Source organism: Molossus molossus, unplaced genomic scaffold (genome assembly GCF_014108415.1).
Source record: "Molossus molossus isolate mMolMol1 unplaced genomic scaffold, mMolMol1.p scaffold_m16_p_15, whole genome shotgun sequence".
NCBI lineage: Eukaryota > Metazoa > Chordata > Mammalia > Chiroptera > Molossidae > Molossus > Molossus molossus.
The window spans coordinates 57789288-57812734 of record NW_023425350.1 but is presented as its reverse complement, the minus strand read 5'-3'; the positions used below and the strand labels follow the sequence as shown (position 1 = coordinate 57812734).

At 33.9% G+C, this 23447-nt stretch overlaps 1 protein-coding gene and 1 pseudogene across 3 annotated transcripts in view; one reads left to right on the top strand and one right to left on the bottom strand.

Moving 5' to 3' along the window:
* The window catches only part of LRRTM4 (leucine rich repeat transmembrane neuronal 4), a 728660-nt gene that overhangs the window by 78066 nt on the left and 627147 nt on the right, over window positions 1-23447 (top strand). The gene's annotated exons all lie outside the window — the stretch shown is intronic.
* Window positions 10681-11363, bottom strand: LOC118631094 (annotated as a pseudogene).

The following is a 23447-nucleotide window of genomic DNA, read 5'->3' as shown; positions in this document are numbered from 1 at the left end:
GCACTCCAGCCTGCTTGTGCAGTCCACCTTCACAACTTTCCATTCTCTCTCCACTGGGCCGCACTGCTCTTTGAGATCTTTTATTAGCCACAATCTTGTATGACATCAGGGCTTTTTATTGCACTGTTATTTCTGATAATAATTAGAAGAAGAAGGAGAGTGGGAGAAGTGGAAGAATACAAATAGCTGATATGTACTGAGTGAGCCATTTCTATATTCCAGAAACCAACCAAAGCACCGTGCCTGTAGTATATACTCAATCCTCACCATGGCCGATGGAGTAAGACTATTAACATGAACACCTAGAATGATAGTCCTTCCCCTATCCATGGAGTTAAATGGTCCAATGAGATCTCCACCTAGGTATCAATTCTTTAGAAATATCTTTTTGACCTCCTTGATTTGGCTAAATTTACTTAGCATACACCTCAAAATACCGTGTTCTCCACAGGACTTTAAATACTAAGTGCCATGAGGGAGGCAGATGTGTTTTATTGTTCACCATTGAATTCTCAGAGTTTCTCAAAGGGCCTGGAACATACTACCAACAAATACTTGCTCTATCAATAATGCATATTTGATATGGGGGGATTTAAATAACTTTCACACATGCTCAAATATTTTCAGGCCTGCAGGCAACATCGATAACAGAAAGAAGAGCTGAACACACATGCAGCTCTGAGGAAAGTCCTGTGGAAGATGCTAATGCTATCACCATGCAACACTAGGAAGTATCAAGTAGTTATACATTTTTGTTTCTGGAAGACAAAACAGTTTTGATTTGTGGTATATGCCATTTCTTCTTGCTTCGCCCAAATACATGAACTACTGAGTTTCCGGAAATCTGAAATGCCATCAATTGGAAGACTCAGCATTATTTTCCATATACTCCTTAGAAAGAAAATAAAAATATGACATGGTGCATTCTTGTCAGTTAGAATCTTGCATATTTACTTATTAAAACAATGCTTTTAGAGTATGTAGACAATGCTATGTACATTAGTAAAAGGAAAATATATATCTAAAGTAAATTGGTTATGATATTTCTAAAATCATGTCATACTTAACACCCTACTCTTCTGTATCTGATTTTAACCCAATGTCCTCTGTGATCAGGTCCTTTTATATCACATTGCTCTCTGGAACATTGAGAACATTGGTAGTGCAGATTTTCTGAAAATAATTCTTGTCGTCTCTGCTTCATTTACTTGTTTGTTTTCTTGTCTTGTTTAGTTCAGTTCTTCCAAGCCGATGACATAGTCTGCAGTTTTCTTGATGACGTTTTTTTTTTTTAAGGAAAAGACATCTTCAAGACAGTAGTCAGGACTCATATCTCTATCCCAAATGGATCTTAAGTGGTTCATTGATTGAAATATAAACTGCTATTTGGTTGACTGTCATAAGATATAAAAAGATATTCTTTGAAGACTCATTAAAATGTATTTAATGATTATAAACTGTCAACACTGTGCCGAGCACTAGGATAAATATTTTGTTTTTTAGTCATTATTTTACACAATTCAGGCCAGCTAAGCTTATCATCTCTATTTCACAGATGTAGAGAGAGGCTCAAAGAGAGAAAGAGATTCATTGACTTGTCTCAAATTAAATAAGTACTATAAAAGCTGATCAGTAAATCCTCATTTGTAAATGTGGAATAGCAAAATTAGGTGGTTGAAAGCATTAAATGAGGTAATCCACTTAAATTACTTAGCATAATATTTGGAAAATAGTAAGTACTCAATACATATTAACTATTTATATCATTCATTTGTTCAACAACTACTTTTGGAGCATCTACAAGGTACAGATTACTGTTCTAGGCAATGAATAAAATGAAAAATAATGATAACAATAATTAAAAAGCCTTAGTCTTTGCTCTCCTGAGCATGTATTCTAGTGGATGTTAATAAAGATTTTCATTTTTAATGGCAAGAACTTTGTTTAAATAAATCATACCAAGTCATTTTTATTCAAGGTGAAATAGGAATGTTTAGACATTAACCAGACTTTTCCTAATTTTATTAAAATATACAAATTTATAAACAAAGTCAGATTTCTTAGTAAATAGTTTCATCAGATGTAGTTCATTGTGACAATGTTTTTTATAAGAATAATAATGTAAGCAATTCCAGACTGTACAATAACATGACCTCTTTATTGAGGAGAGCACCTCTTCATTTATGTATCAAATGACCAAACAAGACTATTCCATTAAAATATTACACTTATTCCAGCAAAAAAAAAAAAAAAAATCTATGTGATTACAATAAAATATCTAAATATATACCTAGGATATTTGAAACTATACTTATCTAAAGTAAAATTATTCCTGAACTTAGTTTGGTGTTTTGAAAATAATATGTAATATAAGACACCACCACATCCATTAGACATAAATTGTATTTTCACTGCCTTTGTAAGAATGAATTCAGTATCAGTTAATGAATTCATCACTACTGAATTAGAACTGATTTGCAAGCTTAAAGACAAGAGCAGCTGAGTTTAATTTTATTTGGTATTAAAATTCTGAGCATCAAGGTCCCAAATAAAATTATTTTTGCAGCAAATACTTAATTCCTTAATAAACACTAAAAAAATTTTTTTTCTGATTTTTGTCCCCATTAGACTCCACACTCATGAAATTAGACTCCACACTCATGAAGTGTATATGCGCAAATGATTTTTTATCCGTTCTTGGACCTATTTGAAATATATTCAATTCCATCTCTTTCTCCTTTGCCAGTGTCATGAACTTTAATTCCTGTGCTGCAGAATAACTTACTATTTGATAAGCCACATATCACTTTCTATATTTATATGTACAGTATAAATTTTAAGAGCACAATCTCTGGGATCTGGTAGCTTAGTTTATTTGATACTAGCTGTGACATTTTTAAAAAGTTTGTATTCTTTATTGACTCTTTTGAGAGAGAGAAACATTGATGAGAGAGAACATTGATTGGCTGCCTCCTGCATGCCTCCTTCTGGGGTTTGGGTCCACAACCTGGGCGTGTGCCCTGACAGAGAATCAAACTGGTGACCTCTTGGTGCATGGGTCGATGCCCAGACACTGAGCCACACCGGCCGGGCACTGGCTGTGACTTTTAAAATAGTACTCCAATATTTCTGGTCTCAGTTTCTTATCTGTAAAATGGCAATAACGTTGTTGCCCTCCACGTGGTTTTGTTCTAAGGATCAAATGAGATAATGCACGTGAAACAGAACAGTACTGGCCTTTAGATAGTGCTGTTGTTGTCACTGTTATGTTTGCTCTTTCAAGGAAGTCCTAATACTATTAAGATCCAAATATAATTCTGTTTGCATTGCATTGTGATTGATATTGCATTAAATTTAGAGAACAAAATTTGGAAATAATAATCTTTAGTATAAATGTGTTCCCATTCAATAGATTTGTTGTTTGTTTGTTCGTTCGTTTATAATTTTTTTCTCACAGATGGTTACTTTTATCCTACTCTCATGAATTCAATGAAGATTTTCAGTTTTTCTTGTTAGATAACAGAGGAATAAATAATAAAATTATGATAATTTCCATATTTGGCCATATTTTACTTTATTCCATAACATGCAAATATGATTAAAAAAAAAAGAGGAAAAGAGAAAATAAGAAAAAAATATATATGAGTTTAGAATTATAACTCTTTGGATATAGGGCTACTGGTAGCTTAAACTAGTGAATTAGCTCCAATTTTTCAACATCCTCAGTTTGATCTTGATTTTATTGCCCTTTTATAGGAATAGCGTCTTAAGCTTAAAAAGGTCAAGTAATTTCAGCTTCATGTCAGTTCAGACTGAATCTGATGATCATGAACTTAACACTGTTCTGTTTTACCTTCTTATTCTCTACAGTAGTAGGTGCAGTTGGAATTACTCTGTCTCAACCTAAGGAATAAGACTGTTCTTTACCTTTTAATTGGCAGGATAACTTAGTTTACTTTTGTTATTGATTCCTAATTCTATTGCATTATGTCCACATATCAAGGTCCATATATTTTATTCTTTTTAGAAAGTTTTGAGATTATTTTCTTGCCATAAATGAGACATGCTTTTATAAAATGTTTCATGCTTCCCAGACTGAAGAATTTCTTATTTAAGGAGCTCACAGTTTGCTTTCGCCCATGCTAATAACAACCTTTAGTTTTTGAAAATATTTTGTTAATTTATATTTTTAATGATCATTTTAAAGGTATTAAAGTAGCTTTTAGATTTCAATGTATATTTTATTTCTACCCTACTTACAAAATAAGCATTTTAAAAATGCTGTTTTTAATTTACATTACTACTCACATTATTACAATTAATTTCTGTATTATGTCATGATTATTTTGGACATTTTTGTTAAGTGCTATAACAATATTTGCCATTGTACTGTAAATACATATTTTTTTTCATTTTATAGTTTGGCATTATAGTTTGTATATATTTTATATAAAATTTGTATGACATTTCACAGGCTCTGAAAGAAGAATATATTTATTACAATATTGTAATCTAGCCCTATTTAATTTAAAGAAATTTAGTAAAAGATGATATTTATATAATAATTGACTTCAGTTACAAGAATTAAAATTTACATGACAGCTTGATAAGTTTGCTATACATATTGAGTAGCTATACTTACATAATACTGTAAATTATTTATAATTATTTCATAATCCCTACATAGTTCTCTTCTGCTCCCATTGAAGAAAATGAAAAGAAAACTAATATATTATAATTTTTTAGTAAATAGATGGTTATTTATGTTATTGCTATATTCAGGGGAGAAATCTGTTTAAGAAGGGGCAGAGATAACATTAAATGGTCCACGGGAAAAAAAAAATCTAAAATAGATATTCTGGCCTTATGTTTTTTATTAAACATGAATCAATTAATTTTAGAATTGTACATTTTATGTCTTTTTAATCACTGAAAACTTTACAAGAGCTATGCAAATGTTTTACATCTATCTAGTGAGTTAAATGTCCCCATTAGAAGTATATTTTTTTCTAATTCAATGAGTTCTCATTGTTTTAATATGAAAAGGTTATGCCCCAATTTCCTCAAAGCAGCTTGGTTATTTTTTAATATATTTCTTTTCAAATATTGGGTGTAATATCTCTAAAATAATGCTTTAAAAAGTCAGTGGGGTTGAGATAATACAATTACCTTGTTTTCCTGCATGAGTCAACAAACAGAGTTCATTCGAAGGTTGACTCTCTGTATAATAAGAAGCTGTTGTGAAAAGCAAATCGTATTTAAAATTTCTCGTGCTTGTCTTCTCAGAAGGGCATATTTAATAAGCTCAATTATTCATACTTAAAAAATATCATGAAATTTCTGATTTATTTAACTATCCTAAGCATCTTGCTTGATCAAAAAATTATAAAAATGATCATATTTAGCCAACTGAAAATGTAACAGCCTAGTATTATAGAAAGTTCATCTTAATTAAAAGTGATAGCAAAATTATTATACACTGCGTTCTTCTAATCAGATCACTGTCAAAACACATAATTAAAATTTTCATCATTACCCTATAAACTAAACATATAAGCCATATTAGTATAGGTCAATATTTATATTGACATATAAGTGCTATACTTTTTGTAGATTCTTAGCTGATAAAAAAAAAAAGGACTCCTTGTTATAGTTGTACAAAAACTGATTGCAAGTTAGATCAAGTGTATGCCCTAAATTTCCTTTGTTTGCTTTTTTTTAAAAGAAACAAATCTACTTATTTATATTTTAAAATGTTTGTATTGATTTTTTTTAGAGAGAGAGGAAGAGAGAGAGAGATAGAAACATTGATGTGAAAGAGAAACATCAATTGGCTGCCTCTTGCATGCCCCCTACTGGGGATGGAGCCTGAAACCTGGGCATGTGCCCTGATTGGGAATCAAACTAGAACCTCTCAGCCCACAGGATGATGCTCAATCCACTGATCACACAGGCAGGGCTTGTTTGCTATTTTAAGAGTTTAGAGAAAATGTTGACAAATGATTTGTCTATACAAATAAAATATTACCTTTATAGCTAATATGGAACATGCAGAAAATAGTTGGATATTAATTTAGGACGAACAATAGAAAATAAACTCTTGGTAAAAGTTTACTATATTTCAACCTCTAAAGATTGTATACTGTGTATGTGCATACTCATTTAATCCATCTGAACCTTTCTAGAATTTTTGTTTGTTTGTTTAAATGCATATCAATTGTGGAAGTAATTGTTTCTACAACAAATTAATCTCTCTTTTCTTGGTCTTAAACTTATTACTAACATCAAGGTGTGACTTCTAATATTACTTTTAGATTTTGGAATTATATAATTATATAAAATCAATTATATTAGATATATAATACCATTTTATATATATATATATATATATATATATATTAGTGTGTGTGTGTGTGTGTGTATATATGTAGCTTATTTACTATAATTATCTAACAAACTTAGCTTTGATATTTAAAGATAGATGACTTTCCTATTTTTAAGACTCTCATCATTATTAGATCAGAATCATTGACATTACGTTGAGACCAGGGTATATGTCATGGTCTGCATTGTAATTCTACCACTTTGCAACATACTTGACTTTATGAAATGCTATATAGCCTCTTAATGATTTTAGTTCCTACTCTGGACATTCTTTCTGGTATTAGTCCATAAAAATACAACACATTTTCATCACACTAAAGGACAATTCAATAATTTTAGTAATGCTTTTGATATCTTTCCTTTAACACTTTATCTTGTTTGAAATTCTCATCATTGTCTCTCCTAATCATATGTATACCCACATAAATGTAGAGTCAAAAGTACCTAGGAAGAAATATAAATGTAATGGAGATAAAGGAATTTAAAATGAATGAAGGCATGAACCAAACATCTTTCTGATATTTTTTATTGGCCTTTGATTTTTTTCCCTAGTGATTATGGTTAAGGTAAATATAGTTTTAGTCTCCTAGCTTTGCAATTAAACAAGCTTTGTGCTTATTGTTTTATTTTGTCCTCCTAATTTTAATATATAAAGTGGATATTATAATCTTTATATTAGAAATGAGAGACTATTCATAGACAGGTAGTTGACATAAGAATTTTTACCTAAACGATTAAAGTAAGAACTGGTTGAGTAATAAAATTTGAAAACATGTCTTATGATACAATTTCTTTCCGTGAATGGTAGATATGTCTTCAACTCATCACAACTGGAAGAGAAAACTGGCAACCAGAGATACCTACTGGCATCTAGCGGATAGGGGACAGGGATGCTGCTAAACATTCTACAATGAACAAAAGAGCCCGTATTTTTTTTTAAACAAAAAATTATTTGGCTCAAAATTTTAATAGTGCCAAGACTGAGACTCTCTAAAACAGGGGGACCAGGTCCATTGAGGAAGGAGGTGAACACAATATCTTCAATTTAGGTTCAGTTTATATACTCACTCCCAGCATCCCCACCAGTCCCTAAGCTTACGAACATACGGTATGATTTTTCGAAGTGGAGTTGTTTTGAGTATAGTTGAGTTTAATTCCTGATTTTACCACCTATTGACTTAGTAACCTTGGGCACTGAAATTTTACCTTAAAATGGGAATGTTATAATAACAATGTATGAGTTATAGAGTTGTTTTGAAGGTACATTTAGTAAAACCCCTTGAGCTCCTAACCTGGGGAGTAAGTATTCAGTCAGTGGCAGTTATCATGTTAATTTTGTGGACCCATGTTTATGAAGATATATCAATTGTGGTGTGAAAAATATTTAACTTTTCTCCATAGCTCTAATTAATTTCTGTCATTAGTTATTTTTAGCCTTTAAACTGCGGACCAGAGAGACCCAAGTTCAGTTCCCGCTAAGGGCACATAACTCGGTTGCAGTTTGTCCCAGACTCTAGTTGGGGTCGTGTGAGTGGCAACCACTTGATGTGTCTCTCTAACATCAATGTTTCTCTCTCTCTCTTCCTCCATCTCTCCCTCCCACTCTATCTGTAGATAAATGCAAGAATGTCCTCGGTTGAGGATAAAAAAAAAAGGTTATTGTGCTTTCCATTTATTGTTGATGTTTCATACATGTTACTGATGCTCATCAAAGTCTATGTAATGTGGCTGGGTTCTTAGTCACCATTGGCCCATTTTGGTATCTTTTGAAACTTCTTCACCTCCATCATTTCCTTTAAGCAAGAGCTATATCCTTCTGGCATTTGGAAGACTTTTGCAATCTGGTCCCAGATAATGTCCACACATCTCATTCTGCCCAATTGACATCCTGACCTTTATGTCACTCTCTGACATTCTGTATCCACCATAGGGAAAATTTGGAAGTTATCCTACACCATTTTGGCTTCATGGCATGCTCAATAGGATGCTCTCATATCTAAACCTATAGCCAATTTTGTGTACTTTACTGCTGTGGCAATACAGGTACAGGGAACTCTAGAACCAGGTTCTCATGCAGCCAATGAAAAGAGGCTGTCTTTGCTGTAGAATCCCAAACCTTATCTAGACATTTTATTGTTTTCCTTCCATAAAACTCTGACAAGGGTGCAATCACAAGACAGAAAGCCATTTTTCAGGGAGCATTTTCAAAGTCCGCTTGATACTTTTCTTATATTCTCTGATGCCCCTCATGTCTCAGCTCAAAGGTGGGTAGAGAGGTTTAGCTACTTCTTCTGTAGCATCACAGTGGCTTGGAAATTTTCTTTTCAATACTTTTGTTTGTAATAGGGCTTAAGCTTTTGAAAATCCAAACGCCTTTCTTGTCTTTTTTTTTTTTTTTTTTTAATATCTGCTGTTGCTTCCCTTAATTGATAGTAAAATGGCTGACAGTCATCAAGGAAGAATTACAGATGAATAGGTAAACTTACCAAAGTATAACCTAATCAGCATGCCATCACCCTTTACTTCACTTACACTCTACTTCATGATGAGATTACTTTATAGTAGTGTTTGGCTTTTAGAAATGTAGGCAGTCTTACATTTATTAACATTAGGGCAAAGTTGAGAGGGAAGGTAATCTTCCTCTTGGCTCAGCAACCTGTTTTAATTTCACAATAGCATTGCTGATTTTCTTGGATCTTTCTTAGTTCTTATTTTCTCAAATAAAATATTATAGCTTTCAACACGTCCTATTTTTCTCATACTTCACTCATAACTTCCTGTTCATCTATTGCCTCTTGTTCTCATTTTTAGGAAAATAAATGGGGAGGTCTGGCTAAGTCCTTCCACAAGGTGGCAGTCTTTAAGGACTGCGTGCCTCTCCTCGCCATGCAGGAAGAAGTCTCTGGGGTTCCAAAGGCATGGATAGATTTAAGGGATTTAATTTCCAAAACCACATGTACTATTTCCTAAAACTGACCTACCTGAGAAGTATCTAATGGCACAGGCTTTCTTTTACCACTTCCTCTTTCACAATTGTCCCTCACCTGTTTTATAGAAGATGCAAATTCCATCCAGCTACCATCTTTCCACTGACGAGAGCTGTAAAAATTAAGCACTAAATAAAGAGGCAATTGGAAAATGCTTTCTTTCTTTCTTTTTTCAATATGTTTTCATTGATTCTTTTAGAGAGAGAAAAGAAGAGGGAGAGAGACAGAGATAGAAGCATAGACTGGCTGCCTCCTGCATGCATAGGGAATAAAATGTGCCTTGACCAAGAATAGAACACAGAGACCTCTTGGTGAATGGGTTAATGCCCAACCACTGAGCCACACCGACTGGGCAGAAATGCCTTCTTTCTAAGGGATAGTTGCAGGAGCAGAGCAAGCAAAGTGTTAATAGTATTGGAAGGGATAAACCTTATTTCATTGTGGTGTCATACAGCCAGCTTATATCTAAAATGAAATAAGACTCTTCTCCTTTCAGCAAGTCTTACCAACACTTCCTCTTCTTTTTAATTTTAAGAGATTTATTAAAGCACCTTATCACAAAGATGGATACACATACAAATTAGAAACATGCAACCATCATCCTCCAGTCAAGTGAAAATATTTTTCCTATTTTCATAGCTGAGAACTTCAGATCTTATATCTAACTCACTCACCCTGAATATTTTATTCATTCTTCCTAAAGTCTCCAGAGCAGCAAATAACCAAAATGCAATCTATTATATAAAGAAAGTAAAAAGTTAAAAAAGAAAGCGTGTAGCCTAACAGGTGTTGCTCAGTGGTTAAGCATTGACCCGTGCACCAAGAGGTCGCGTTTGATTCCTGGTCAGGGCACATTCAGGACACATTGTGGGGGCATGCAAGAGGTGGCCAGTCAATGTTCTCTCTCATTGATGTTGCTATATCTCTCTCATATCCCTTCCACTCTCTAAAAATCAATAAAGAAAAAAGAAAAGAAAAAAGTGTGTAGAGAACACTCCTTGCCATCCCTCAATTAAACATGAACGATGGCACTTTGCTCTTGCTTAACCTAGATTGTCTTCGAAAACTACTAAAATGTAATAGACCTAACAACAACAACAAACATGACTTTTAATAGATATCCAAAAACTTTGTTAGTGTGTACAAGTGAATGCTTCAATAAAGGAAAATGTAGTTTGTATCAAACAAGTTTGAAGAACCCTGTATTGAAACATTCTGTGAAATAAGACAAAAAGCTGGTATAGGGTTTATTGACAAAGGCAGAATGTCTCCAGGCAGGTATGTAAGAAGTCGGCGCTTCTTTGTCGTTTCATGTTTCACAGGTTGGCAAACATATTGTGGAGGTGCTTCAAAGGCATGGTACACAGCTCTCTCTGGTGTGATTATGTTGTTGTATTTATAGAAGTTCCAAACACAGTTGATTAGATAAATTTTAAAAATCATGAATAAGGCAAAGAACACAAAATAATAAAAAGGAGGCAGCTGGAGTCCAAGCCAGGAGGTCATCTTTAGATGAAAAATCAGGTAACTGATACAGATATTCTTTGATTCTTGGCAAGTAAGTGAAAGAACTGATCGTAACCAGGTACCTAAGGATGAAGTAAAAGAGCCAGTAACAGAAGAATGGAATAAGCCAACCCACTTGTTAAGAAATTGCTTGATACAACAGCATTGAACTGATATTACATGAGTGAGAACAGAGACGACAAAAACAATATGGGCATTACCTGACATTCTCTCAGTTGAATAGTAATTGCCAATAACTTCATACAGACTGTTGACAGATGGTTACCTCCACAGTCAGCAAAATTGCCATCAACAGGTTTACCATCATGTACTAGGTCCCCAGGATGATTGTCTAGGAATAGCCCCAGCACCTGATGCTGGAGATAGAACCAGTCTACTGCTTTGCTTGAAAGTCATGGACAACATTGAGAATCTCACAGGCCTCGTTTTTGGTGGGGCCTCAGACAAAGGCTTTCTATCCAGAAACTGAATCAGCTATCTCTGTCACTGTGTGCAAAACCAAAGGACAGGTCTTCAAGCCCATCCCCGGCCTAGGCCCCAGCCAGCTACTCCACACCTAAGCACTGAGGACAGAGCTCTCTCCCTCTCGACCCTGGTTCCCCCTCCTTCTGCATCTTCCCTGCACACAGGCTAATAGAAGGGCAGAAAACTAAGTGGACTCCACCCTTGAATGGAAAACTTTAGAGATTAACAAGATGTCACATCTAAGCAGAAGTACAGCTCACCTCAGCTCTTCAGTGAGGGCAAGGAATGGCTAGGAGGCCTAAGGTAGTTGGGTTTGTGTGTAGCCTGGTAGGACAAGAATAGCCAAGAAAAGTCACTTAATAGAAAAGGAAGAGATGGGATGGGTAGCTGGCAGAATGAGTAGCTGGGAGCAAAGGCTGAAGGACTTTTCCGAATGATGTCTTTCTCGCATACTGCTTAGGAGATGTCATGGGAGGGTGGCTGCTGACACTTCCTTCACACACACACACACACACACACACACACACACACATACACACACACACACGCCAAATATGGATTTATCTGTCTACCTATGGAAGAATCAGAATTCAGAAAGAAAGTTGTGACAATGGCAAAAGCCATACGTTGATTCTTGCTTGAAAATAGTTTTACTTTTTCTGAGAGAAACCTGCCTAATTTGAATGAATGATTTGACAAAGAAGACTGGCTCTTACTAATGGGAACATTTCCCCTAAATAAAATAAAATAAATCTGCCCCTTGAACAGTTAGTAAAGAATATAAATCTTAAAGTATATACCATATACTATTTGCAAAACAAAACAAAACAAAAACAACTTTCACAATGATTTGAATATAAAATAACCTTTGATGTCAACTTAAAAAGATCAAGAGGTTACTTAATTTTCAAATTTTTATTTGGAACATATGACTAAAATTTTTGAAGGCCAATGCTTTAGAGAGTTCTAAAATGTCACTGGAATAAATTAGAAATAGTAAAAAGTTACAGTAGCTTTCTGGAAGCCATTCTTAATGTAAGTAAGAAGCCGCAGGCCGATTCTACCTTATAACAACAATAAAACAAAAAGTCTTTACCTGAGTTGATTCATCTTAATTGAGTGTTTTGGGAATTTTCACATGCAAATTGAAAAGTTCATTTGCACCTGAAATCTTGCAGTGGTAGTTTAGGGAAATGACCACAAAGAGTAATGTGGAGCAGGATGTTTTTAAATAACAATGAGTATTTTATATTAATAATTAAATCTTTGATTCTTTAATATAACTTCAATATTATACTTGGTTTGAAATTTCAACTATAGATAGCTAGATAATAAATAAATAGATGGATAGATAGATAGATAATAAATGGAGAATATGAACTAGGGAAAAGCAGAACATGGATCAAATATTTTAAAACATTGGGATTGCTTTAATATTACATATAAATTAGAAGTACATTTGTTTATTAATATAAAATCTTTCCTCATCTGTGCCAAATACAAAGCTAACTGATATTTAATAGTATTTTATTCCTGATTCTAGGATACTTAATATTTTCAACAAGGCATCATTTATTTTTACAGCCCCCATTTCCTACAGAAGACATAGCAGAAAAAAATAAGAATCCTGGACCTAGAATCTGGGTTCTTCCCCCTGTCACCCCATTATATACTATATTTTAAATTAAAATAGAATGTTTTGTTGAGATGTTTAGTTTAATAATGGTAACGTAGCTGGGTAAAAGGCAAGGCTCATCCATCCATCCATCCATCCATCCATCCATCCATCCATCATCCAGGTATAATGGATCTATCTAATGCCAGTGAGCACCCAATCTATGATAGGTATTCTAAAACTGAATAAAACGCTGTCCATGTATTGCTGAAATTAAACTGAAGCATTACTCTAAAATGTCCTAGAAGTACAGAGTGGTTTTACATAATAATATAGACATCCTGAAGACAAGTATCTACCAGCACCAGAGATCCAGAGAAGGAGTCCATGTGAAGTATCTGGTAAAACTATGTTCTGCTTGATGAAGACGTATTTGCCAGAAGTGGGAACATTGGGGGAACAATCAAAACAAATTTCAGAATGGAAAAGTACATTTTATAACAAAGGTTGATTTGTTTGAGACCCTCCAAGCCGTTTAGTTTGCCTAGTAGGTAAAGTGTATGGTTATGAGGCACAAGACTTGGACAGAATTAGGGAAGGGTGAAGCGTAAAGTTCTCAAAATGTTAGGCAAAGCAATTAAAATTTCAAAAATCCTGGAAAGTCACTGAAATATTTCCAGTAAGAAAATGATACTTTTTTTTTATTTTGCAAAAATTACAATAATAATTAGTATGAAGAGGGGTGGGTCTGCATTATGGAAAGAAAGGCCAGTTGAGAGAGGTAAGGAATTCTAATAGCTAAACGAAAGTAGTGACCATGGGGAGAGAGAAAATGTGTATAAGTTGCAATTATGAAAGTAGTTTCCCAATTTAATAATTCAGTAAATGTTAGATTAAGTGAGAAGGAGCTAAAAATACACCTACGGCTTTGGTGATTAGATATAAGATTATGTTACTCACTAAAATATAGAATATAAGAAAAAATGACCCACTTTCAAGGACAAAGCACTGAGCTCACTTTGACTGTATAATTTATGACATTACAAGGAATACAGATGGAGGTACCATTTAATTGGAAATATTACTGGCTATCAGAAGGAAGTTTGTATTTCAAATAACTCACCAATGTACACCAGTATATGATCAGTATTTATTTCCATTGTAAATGACCGAAACCCAAGTCAACCTAATGTAGAAAAGAACATTTTAATCTCATATGATCTATAGGGCTACTTTCATGTACAAATTTAGAGTCCCAAAATGTCATGTCTCTGTTGTTCCATCAGGGTTGGTTCCACTTCCAGAGTATATTTGAAGGTTGACATCAGCGTCAGGCATCTTTTAACAATGATCATTGTCTAGAACCCATATTTTCATGTCACCAAAACCTAGAAAAGATAGAATGATTTTGTTTTCCAAAAATGTCCACCAAACATCTCATAGCTTGTTTATTGAGAATGGGTTGCTTGCCTTTTTCCTGAACTGATAACCATAGGCATGGTACAGGATTTGCTGATGGTCACAGGCTAATCTTGCCTCTTTGGAGCTACATGAAGCATCACATTTATCTGGAAACACTTGGGTCAAGAACAAAGAAGGTGCGAGTTCTATAGCGAAAAACTGAAATATGCTACTAAAAAAGGTGAATAGAATGCTTGTCAGGCATAAACATGAACTTAACGGAGAAAAAATATTGAGAAAAATCTATTAGGTATGGCAATTAAAATCATAGGTTTGGAAGCAGATTGCCTTGGATAGTGTATAGGAAGGGAAAGACAAAAATCTTGTGATCTTTTAAGGAAACTCCAGTGTTTCAGGAATCCTCAGTGCGTGAAGGTATGACAAAGACTTTTGAATGAAAGAGCATATTGTAATTCTTAGATCATTTTTCTAGATCATATATGGTTTCTCATTATCTATTGTTGCATATCTAGAACTGGTCTTTAAAGCTTTACTTCACACTTGTCTGTATTTGAGCTCAATTGCCACCCAGCTTCATGAGCTCTCTCTGCACTTTACTCCCACTGACTCAGCATTCCTTTGCTTTGAAGAGCTCAGATAATTTACTGTGTACTCCCACTTTGAGGTTATTTATAAGAATCTTTAAATAAAATTACTGTCAAACCAGGGGAATGACACTGTTAAATGTTCCCACCCAGTAGAGAATTAATTTAGCACTGTGCTTATATTCTCCTAATTGTGTATATTCCTTATCTATGATAATCCATATATATTTGATAAGTAGCACACTATGAGCTTAAAAGTACACCAGCATCTTGGGCCAAACTGATGTGTCCAAAGACATTTAAGTGATCCTACTTAATCACAAGGCAATTAAATTTTATTTGCTTTTTTTTTTTTTTAACGGTGTCAATGATGAAACTTTGCTTAAGAGCATGCATTAGCTGTGTTCAGGGTTTACGGTTCTCATTCTTCCATTAATGAAAGGCCTTACCTGAGTTTCCTATTGATAGTACATAGGCTAACCTCAAGTATTCTTCTCAGTTTTAAACACTTATCTGATCAATATTGAAATTATCTTGAACTTGTTCCTGAAAAATGTAAAAACATTTCCTAGAATTATTACTAAGAATGGAAAAAGGAAATATTTTACTGTGGGTTAAGAGTCCCTCTCACTTACATTATATGAGTGATTCCCAAATGTCAAATTATGGACTGGGGCCAGCCTCCTGATGGCAGTATTAGCAGGCCAAGGTGAAATGATAAAAATAAGGACACACATCATGTTTAAAAAAAAGTTACACTATTTATTGAAAGGCCTATTTTATATTTTATTTATTTATTTATGTTTTGGTGTTAATATATGTCATTCCTTTGCTGATAATGTGATTATTGAACAAATAATGTGGGCATTTAAAAATTTGTTTTTCTTTATTGATTTTTAGAGAGGAAAGGAAAGGGAGAGAGATAGAAACATCGATGAGAGAGAACATCGATTGGCTGCCTCCTGCGTTCCCTGCACTGGGGATTTGGCCCGCAACCTGAGCGTGTGCCCTGACCAGGAATCAAACCAGCAACCTCTTGGTGCATGGGTTGATGTTCAACCACTGAGCCACAGTGGCTGGGCTAATGTGAGCATTTTTAATGTCCATAATTAGCAAGTGAAAAAGTTGAAAAATTTATTCTTGTCTTCTTTAATTTTTTTAAACAACATGTGATTTATAAGCTTCTAAACACTAATAAAGTTGATTTTTATGCCAACAAGGAAATAATTTAATCTGTTCACCCAAAACCTAATTTCAGGATCTGAGTAAAAATTACATATCCCAAAATATAGTGTTCCTCCTACTGTTCTCTCTCCATGGCAGACTGACAGCCACATCATATAACCTAAGGTGAAAATATATGTTAAGTCAATGGGTCAGCTACATGCTGTTTCACATGGCCCATTCATCTCTGACACACAGCTTAATTATCTCATAATGCTCTAAGAATTTTACCTTCTAACAAACAATAAAAGAGAATTTTCTCTGTAGTCTATGTTGATAGTAAGGTCATTGCTGCATGTGCTATTGAGCACATAAAAATATGTACTTTCTTTTACTTTAACAAGAATGTTCCCAAGGGAAAAAATTATTTAATTGCTAAATGTCTTAGTTAAAGAAAAAAGACAATATATATGAAAATACATAAAAAGCAGGGATAAATGATTTGATGATATTTTATTATTTATTAAACAAATATGTCTTAGAAAGTCCCAAGCACTTTGCTAGGTGCTATAAATAAATAAAATCAACTTGGCCAGTGTGGCAAAGTGGTTGAGCATTGAACCATGTGCCAAGAGGCTACCAGTTTGATTCCTGGTCAGGGCACATGCCCAGGTTGTGGGCCAAATCCCCAGTGGGGGCACACAGGAGGCAGCCAATCGATGTTCTCTCTCATCAATGTTTCTATCTCCCTCTCCCTCTCCCTTTCCCTCTCAAATGAATAAAAATTTTAAAAAATAAAATAAAATCAGCCATGGTCCCAATTCTTATAGAAGATAAGGAATAATGGTGGGGTATAAGCATTTATCGATAATTTTACAAGAAAACACAAATTTATAATGTTGAAAACAGAGAATATATATGTGTGTGTAAATACATTTACATATACATTTATATATACAAATCTAAAGAATAAGTGTAAATTAATGAAAAGAAAGTTCAAACTAAAGGAGGAGGTGAAGGCCCTGAGATTTCAGGGGAACAAGTTAATGTGAAGGGCTAATCAGCAGCTACAATGAAAGGTTGGTCAAGATCATTGAATCTATCCAGAAGAAAAAGGAAGCCTATATGTGTTTTACTTGACTAGTATTATCTGGTTAATGTGATAAAAGGATTTTTCTGACTGAGTGTAGACAGTGGACTGTAGGGGAGACAGAAGGATGCCTATGAGTAGGTGATTTAGGTCTTTAATGTAGCTAATAAGGTGACTATTTTAGCTTGAACTAAGATAATTAGGTTAATGATAGAGATGTTTAGAAGTAAATGAGCTTCAAAAACATTTACCAGGTATATTCGAGAGGATTTTTTAATTGACTTTATTGATGTGACATTGGTTAATAAAATCATATAGACTTCAGGTGTACAATTCTATAACATATCATCTGTATATCTTATGGCATTTGTCTTTCTTTGACTGGGTTCCTTCACTTACCTTATGTGACAGGTCCATCCATGCTGTCACCAAGGGTAAGATATCCTTTTTTATAGTCAAGTAGTAGCCAAGTAGTATTCCATTATATAAATGTACCACTGCTTTTTTATCCATTCATCTACTGATGGGCACTTGGACTGCTAACAAATCTTGGCTATTGTAAATAATGCTGAAGTGAACATATGGGGTGAATATATTTTTTTGAATCAGTGTTTTGTGTAGGATATATTTGCAGAAGTAGAATTGCTGGGTCATAAGGCAGTTCCATTTTAAAATTTAAGAAAACAAATAAAATAAAATAAAATTTAAGAAAACTCCATACTGTTTTCCACAGTGGCTGCACCAATCTGTATTCCCATCAACTGTGCAAAAGGGTTCCATTTCTTCACATCCTTGCCAACACTTGTTGTTTGTTGATTTATTGACAATAGCCATTCTGACAGGTATTTGTGGTTTTAATTTGCATTTCTCTGATGATTAGTGACATTGAGCATTATTTCATATGTTCATTGGCCATCTGTTTGTCTTCTTTGGAGAATTTTTGATGAATTGGTTAGAGAAAATAAGGAGATAGATGTCATGGTTGCCCCTTATTAACTGACTTGAGTAACTAGATTGCATAGGGATTCCACTACATGAGAAGACAAGGTTTGAAAAGAGACATAAATATAGACAATTTAGAGCTCACAACATCTTTGGGACATCCAAGAGAAGCTGCCAATGAGGCAGTGTACATAGATTTATGGAATTAAGGGTGAAATCTGGCCTGAAGATACAAGTTTGTTTTGTCTCTGCTTATAGGTATCGATTGACATGTGTGTGATTACTCTGGGTACCTGGGAAAGTAGTATAGAAATGAAAAGAAGAAAGACTTTAGACTGTGCCTTGCAGAATTTCAATAACTAGAGAAAGGACGGCTCCATAGGAGACACAGAATGAGTAGCCTGACATAAGAGAAGAACAAAAGAGAAATGACCAGGAATCCAAGGGACAATATATTGCCAAAGTGAATGCTGCTTAGAGTCCAAGTAATATGATGGTTGGAAAATAGACAATAGGTTCAGAAAAATGGATTTGATTGGTTGACCATCATGATCAATTTTAAAGTAGAGTGATGGTCTAAACTAATGACTAAACTGAGAATTGTATAAAAGGACAGAAAACAAAGAAAAGGAATAGAAATCTCTTATCGGAAGTTTGTCTATGAAACGGGAAGAGCAATTGGTCCCTGCTTTTCAGACACTGTGTTACTTTGACCAAATAAAAACAAGATGAAGCAAAACTTAAGAAATAAAAATAAAAAGATTTGAAGATCAAAAAAAAAAATGCTAGCTTTTACTGCATTTATTTAATTTTATTTAGCACAGGTTTTTTTTTTGTAATTCACATAGGTTTTTAATAGATACCATGCTTCATCATGCTCAAGAATCTGCCACTGTGATTCATAGATGTTTCATATTCCATTTAAAATACCAATCATCTAAAATAAAAAGAATATATTAGTTTACCTCCTGGAGCTTTGAGATATTTTAATAAGAACAACTAACAATAATAATGGACTCAACACTTGCCTCTGCCATCTGGAGTCATCCCTGAGTCTATAGACAAATATAGTATGAATTTCTCAGGAGTGTGTATGTGATTAAGGCTGGAATTTCCTCAAATTTACAGCACATATGCACAAGATTGTTTTTTCTGATGCATTTTGGGTGAATAATCTCAGGAAAGCATATCAATAGACGTGGCAATTTACACAATCACCTCCGAGTTGTTTGCTGGGTTCCAGCAATCTTCCTTTGCTAAAATATTTCACACACTGGAAAGTGGCCAACAGCGACATCACACATTGTGAAATATGCATTCCATTAGGGTAAGAAACTCGGTTAAGAGGGGGTCAATGAGGACGAAGGGGGACATCTGTAATACTTTCAACAATAAAAAAAGGAACTCGGTTACAAGTAAAATATTACATAGGAGAATGATGAATTACCTCATGTCTATTATGGATGTTTTAGTACTGATGAGTTTATCTAATCCTATCCATAGTGAGAGTGAACTGATAACAGCTCATTAGATAATGAGACATATTATGTAAAACTTTTAAAGGCCAAGAAGTTGAAATGTCCAGAGTTAAAGCAATATCCATGGAGTAGAAAAAGATTATTTCCAAGTTTTTTTTCCTTCAAATTTAATTTTCCAGTGATTGCTTATTTTATCAACAACAATAATAAACTAAAACATATAGAATGTTTAGTATTTGCCAAGCACTGTGCTAAATATGTGGGAAAACTAACAGCTAGAACATTACAGTATACTAGGCTACTTAACTTCAGATTCTGAGTTCTCAACCCTTTCAATCACTATAACATCTTCCTACCCAAAAATTGTTGATATAAATTGTTTGACAAATAAACAGGTATCTACATAGGTAATAGCAAAACACATAAACAGACAATTTAGAAAACATGAAATGAAATTAATAGAGATACAAAACAAATTTAATTTCATTAAAAACCCAATAAATGCAACTTAAATGCAAACTAGCATCTTATATGTAATTATTAAATAAAATATGAATGATTGTACCAATAATTGGTTGTCATTTAGCACTTGGTATTCTTGTCGAGCTCATGTACTATGATTTGGCTCATTCAGCATTCATTTCTAACTACTTTATCTCTTTTATGGAAACTAGAAAACTAAACACCCTATTTTCCTATGCAACTTTTAGGTATATGTTTGCAACATGTTTTTCATTGATCAGAAGTCAAAAGATGTCTAATGGAATTAGTTGCTTATCTACATATAAGACAAACCTTGCAAAGAAGTTTTTGCCCATCATCTATCAGTCTGGACTTCAGATATGGTGCTAGAACAAATGAATCATGACCACAGGGAAGCACAAAGGAATGGGAAGAATTTGTGTTACTGAAGACATCATGGTGCCGCTGTACTATCCCTGAACGTTTTATTATGTTAGACAAACAAAACTGTTCTTGTTTAAGTAATTGTTGTAGGATGTCCAATTCTTTGCAGTGAAAGGCTTTCATAATCTCTGCAGAGTTATTTGTCTTTGTCTCAATAATGTTTAGAATGATAAGAACTTATACTCAGTTATTTAAATTCTGGGAATTATTCCAAAGACAGGGATTTATACCAGACCTATATGCCCTAAAACGAATGAGTTTGGGTAAGAAACTATATCATATGCAAAAGTGTTTATTTCAGCACTATGTATAATATTGAAAGGTAGAAAAAAATTAAATGCTAAACAGGGGTTGAAAAATATATTAAACAAGTGATGTTTATTTAATGCACCATTATCTAACAATAGAATGACTCTTAAAAATGAGTAATGCTAAAAGAAAACATTTTAATATAAATACAAAGTAAAAATTAATATTAAAATTATATACAGTATGGTTGAAATGATGTAGTAAAGCAAGTATAATGCTAACTTTTGTTTCAAGGTGATATACATTATGGAATACTTTGTTACTATTTTATCAGCTGTTTTTGTTTTCCTTCCTTAACATAACTATAGTAATAAATAAATAAAACTTTGAATCTTTTAAAACATTCGCTCAAAATTTTAAGAACAAAAGTAGACCGAATGCTATTGTGAATTCTTAGCTTTAAATTATTTTACCTATACTACTACACATATTCTCTTTTCCATTCTAGATGATGATGATGATGATGATTTTGTTAATCCTCACCCGAAGATATTTTTTTATTGATCTTTTTAAATAGAGTCAAGGGAGGAAGGGAGAGAGAGAAAAAACAATGTGAGAGAGAGAGAGACAAATGAATTCGTTGCCTCCTGCACAACCTTGAGCGAGGCCAAGGATCAAACCTGCAAACCAGGTACCAGACGAAAAATCAAACCTGTGACCCTTTCACAGTTCGATGTTCTAACCACTGGGGAAACCATCCAGGGCTCCATTCCAGATTATTTTAAGGCAACTACTAATATAATATTATTTTCTGTAACAATTTTCATCAGTATCTTAACTAGATAAGAATGATTTTTAATATATGACAGCCATATCATCATCACACCAAGGAGGATTTGCATAAATCCTAATATCATAAGCAAGTATTCTTTTTTTCAAATTTCTCTGAATATCTTTATAAACTGTTTAATGCTTATCTGTGTTAATTAAAATCCACATGTATTCCAGCTATTATAATTGGTTGATGTGTCTCCTTTGTCTTATTGACTTTTTTGTAGTTTACTTTTTTTGTTTGTTTGTTTTTGGGGTTTTTTTTTGGTATGTGCCCATAGCAGGAACTAAACCCGGGACTCTCTGGTCTGCAGGCCAATGCTCCAACTGCTGAGCCGAACTGGCCAGGGCTCAGTTTACTTATTGAAAAAACTGAGATACTTTATAATGAAATTTCTTAAAACATGGATTTAGCAAATTTTATCTAGCTGGTGGCACTTATTACGCTTCTTCCTCAGACATGGATTTAATTTGACAATAATAGTATGTTAATGGTTATGCTTTCTTATGTGCACATATATTAACAATCATTGGTAATCAATGCAAATATCCACATTTTATTAGAGATTGCATAAAGGTGGGATTTCACTTCAAACATTCAAACTTTATTAACTGGAATACTTCTACAAAGAAAATTTTTATCTCTTTTACTATTTGGTTATCCAAAGGTTTCTCAACCCTAGTAATATTGATAATTTTGGACTGGATAATTTGTTGTTTTTAAAGGTTGCTCTGTGCACTGTGAAATGTTTAGTACTATCCTGTCCTCCTCTGTCTTGATGGTTTTAGCATCTTTCTTCCAGTCAAGAGGACTAAAAACGTCTACAGACATTGCCAAATTACCCAAGGGAACAAAATCGCTCAACCCAGTTGAGGTTCATTCATGAAAATCAGGATATATATATTTGATTCCTTTTTTTAAATTAGTTTTCAAAATGAGTGAATTCTTAAGCTTTCCTTAGAAGAGATAGATGAACAGCTTTCTAACATCACTGGGAACTCCTCATTTGAAATTTATTTTATGTCTTTGAAATCAATGAACTTATTATTCTGATTTGTGCTATTTTTTGGACTGTTTGGACCTCTTCGAGTTGTTTCGTAAATTCATTTTGATGCATCTATTAACCTTGCTTTCTGCTATAACAAGTTCATTCAAACTAATTTTATAGATTTCCTGCCCAGGCCTGGATCTACCATTTCTCTAAGGAGCTTTTTTTTTTTTGGAGAAAATAGAATTGACAGAGTGCAATGGATGCTTGAGGTGCTCATTAGGTGTTAGGCCTTTCAGAGGACAAAAATGGAACATTCATACATACACATACACATGTATTTACATTTTCCTGTGTTGGTATGTGTGCGTCTTCATATTTGAATTCATACTTCTGTTGAAACTCAGGACCACAGGTTTTTTACGTGCTCTTTAACATTACACCAGTATCTCTTTTCTGGAATGCTACAAATCCTAATTACTAATGATAACAGCATAGTCACTCATTTATTTTGTACCTGTAGTAGACAAACCCTAGTGTTGACCTTAAATCTCCACCTCTTGGTAGTCATGCCCTAGCATCATCCTATTCTCTTGACGGGGTTGCTAAACCTACCTCTAACGAGAAAAATTCAGCAAAGATGACAGGATGTCGTTTTCCAAATTAGGTTACAAAGAGCATGACTTCTGTCTTGCTGGCTTTTCTTTACTTCTCTCGCTGGTTTGCTTTGAGGAAACCCATCTGGTCTATCATGAGCTGCTCTATGGTGAGGACCAGGTGGCAAGAAACTAAGACCTCTCACTAACAGCCACAG